Genomic DNA, 3,410 nt, shown 5'->3' on the forward strand with positions numbered 1-3,410 from the left:
TGTTGTAAAGAAATTGAATCATGGTATGTAAAGAAACCTTTCATTAAAATGACATGTTACACATCATTACGAAATATCGTTTTCATGATCTATGCATTAGGAGGTGTCTGCTTCGTGCAAAAGGTCTTGAGTTCATATTGACGACAACAAGTAATTCTTCATTATAGACGTTTATTTACAAACAGAACTGACAGACTCAACAACAGACTCTCCCAGCCAACCGCACTGCACATCCGAACTGCCCATTGACAACTCCTAGGTGTACTAATATCCTTCCAAACAATGAGAGTCTTTGACAATGCTTTGTTCACAATACGATAGCAATTCACGACTTAAAACCAAATCAGACATTACAGAACTTTAGCACAGATTAAAGCAAGTAAAAGGATGAGCACATATAAATTCTTACAAGCATAATTTCAAAATAGAGTTTATAACATTTTTCTACCAGCCTTCGGATAACCTTCACCAGACTTGCACCGACGTTTCCAGAAATATCTTGACATTTGATTCTGGATATTTCTTGGGTGATTTAGAACAATTATTTATATGTAAAATGATTTAAATCCTGTTTCAAAACGTAAATAAATCTTTTTAGCAATATTTCTTGATACTAATCGTCTTTCGAAATTAGGTTATGAAACAGTTTTCACAAGTTTTCGTATTTTTGGGATGATAATATAGAATTTCTCCATAGAAAATTCCAGAAGTGTGCATTAAACGTTCATTTACAGACTTTCTCTTTAGCTGGTGAGTTTTTTAAAAGTATTTTGTCCATATTATACGAAATAATTTAGCTCAAAACTGATAATTTATACAATTAATCAGAGCTACAGCAAACAGTGAGTCTTTCTTTTACAAAATGAAATATAATTACAAAATTGAATGAAAATAGGTTACTAACACTAATATATACTTATATTAATTCTATTTTTGTTCTTTCTGTGCAAAATGTCCTAATATTGACACAGTACAATATTTAAACATCACCAAAGTTTCCCTTTACATTTTGCATATCTGTATCGACATCCCCTAAAAGTCTACAGTATCGAATACTTCAATATGTCCCAATATGTCCTGTAATGTTACAACATGAATATACATTAAAAGCGCACGTTGGTTTTCACTAGCGGGACGGTGTGCACGTTATAGGGCTTGAACTGAAACTATGAATGTTTTTGTATTGGATCAGGATGCGGACCCACATACTTACCTTTGGAGGAGACCTAGAGAAGGTTGCAGTCTTGCGAAAAGGAACGAAATGGTTGAACTATAATGTTCCGAGTGATTCAGATCCTCGAAAGAGGAGAAACGAATTCGAATCACAGTCCAGCACCAAATTTTTCAACGTCTCTAGTTCAATCAATTACAAGTAAAATAAGAGCCCCATCCTTTAAATGGCTATCGCTTCATAAAATAAAATAAAATTTTCTAATGTAAGTAAGTTTACTGGCGACTGTATTTCTGTTTACGATGACTTCCGCTATGTCGTTTCCCAACGTAACCTGGCTCTGCCCAGTTTGTAATGATGGAACGTGATTTGTATTGCGAAATCTGGATTATAACGTCTTTCTCTTGAGGTTACCAGAGGCAAAGTAAATCTGTTTGTGCTTCTTAAAAGTAAATGTCTGACCCACGCATTGCTCCTGTGATAGTTCCACCAGACCATTGTGCCCACATTTCCCAGCCCCAGGAGTGAGCTGCAACGGATGATGTGCTGAGCTTACAAAAGTAGTCACGGTGGATAAAACGCGAGTCTATTAAATGGTTAAGTAGAAACAAGCTTCTGACGCGGAGATTATGTTATTCTCATGTCAGCAGGATGTAAAGACCCTTGTAGGCATCATAGGCTCGATGTGAAGCTATTTTGAAATGTTCACAAATTCAGAAATTTTCTTAGTTCGTGAAGATCCACTGGGAAGTGTGAAGTTACCGGATAATTGGATTATTACCGTCATTATTACTATCATTTTCTTCATGCCGCTGCTGGAACACTGTACTTGAATATCAGTTCGTTCCTTTTGGTCACTATACAAGTAGTTTCCCAAGAAGAGGTTTTTTCACTGTCAACAGAATTCTTTCCATGTTAAAATCAAACACCAGCAATTACTCATAGATTACATTAAAACTAAAGTAATCGATGAAGACGTTACTTGATAACAAAAACGCTCTGCCTTTCTTCTATTACTTGCGCCTAGAAATGGCTGTCGAGTACTGCCAAACCAAAAGCCAAGAGATCTTACTGCCTGCCGATATACGTCGCTGTCAATTTTTCCATAAGATTTGGTCGACGTGACCTGTTTCAAGTTGTGTATGACAGAGAATGTTTTAGAAAATCAATTGTTTTCCTTTGCAATAAAGAAAAAGATATTCATTCTAAGCTATCCAAGTTCAAAATTTTTGGAATATTAGTTCCAGTTTAATATTCGCTTCTATAATGTAGGAAAGTATTTCGCACTTGCAAAACTCGGATCCGGCCCACTGACCTTGCACTCAGCTGCTGGCCATAAATTCTGGCTCAGAGTGACACCAGATTAATTAAACTAATATACCGAAGACTATTTGCCAGTGCTCTCTCTCACCGGAAAATATGCAGTTCACTCATTAATTGGGCTCCATTAGTACACTGTAACAGTAATTTCTGTGTGTCTGCAATGCATTCGGATTGTAGAATTTAGCGGTGCTCTCTCTCCCACTTCTGTATACAATATGACTGACCTAAACGGGCCCTTTATCGTTACAGGCCCTGGGCAGTGCTACATCATACTGACAACAGTAATGTTCTTATACTGACAATCTGACTGGTCGTTTTACCTGATTTTGTAATCATTTAAATAAGACAACATGACCTTCCAGTGGGAGACATTTCTTTCTCCCTTTTCCTTCTGTGACATTTTTCCGTAAGCTATTTGCCTTCCAATCAGAGAAATGCGGCAGAGTACGGCCGGTAAACGATTTACAAACCACGATTTAGTCCCGTTAAGACGATTTCTTCAAACATTGTCGTTGCTGAAGGAATTTACTTTCGTCTTAAATCGTCTCAAGCAGCAACGTTCACAGACATCCCAAATACGTAAAAGCTCATTATCCTGGTACGAAGTTTGTAAAACAAACTTCCCACAGTTTGTGTCAGGTTGATCTTTTCGTCTGATAGCACTGCCTAAGTATCACAAGTAGTGTCCCTGTAGCTGTGGGAATCATTGGTTAATAACGAGTTTAACACCAATGAGTATAGTATTGCTAAATATTCAAATTAATTATCAACCTAAGTGTGAGTTCATCCGCAGACTGTAGCGAATTTATTATACTGAAGCTAGACTTTGCATCCTTGTCCTCCTTGAGTGGGCATTGGAAGGCGTTTGCACACACGAACACAACACTATGAATACTTCGAACGCCATAGTTAACGT

The sequence above is a fragment of the Schistocerca gregaria genome, unplaced genomic scaffold (assembly GCF_023897955.1).
Source record: "Schistocerca gregaria isolate iqSchGreg1 unplaced genomic scaffold, iqSchGreg1.2 ptg000265l, whole genome shotgun sequence".
Taxonomy (NCBI): Eukaryota; Metazoa; Arthropoda; class Insecta; order Orthoptera; family Acrididae; genus Schistocerca; species Schistocerca gregaria.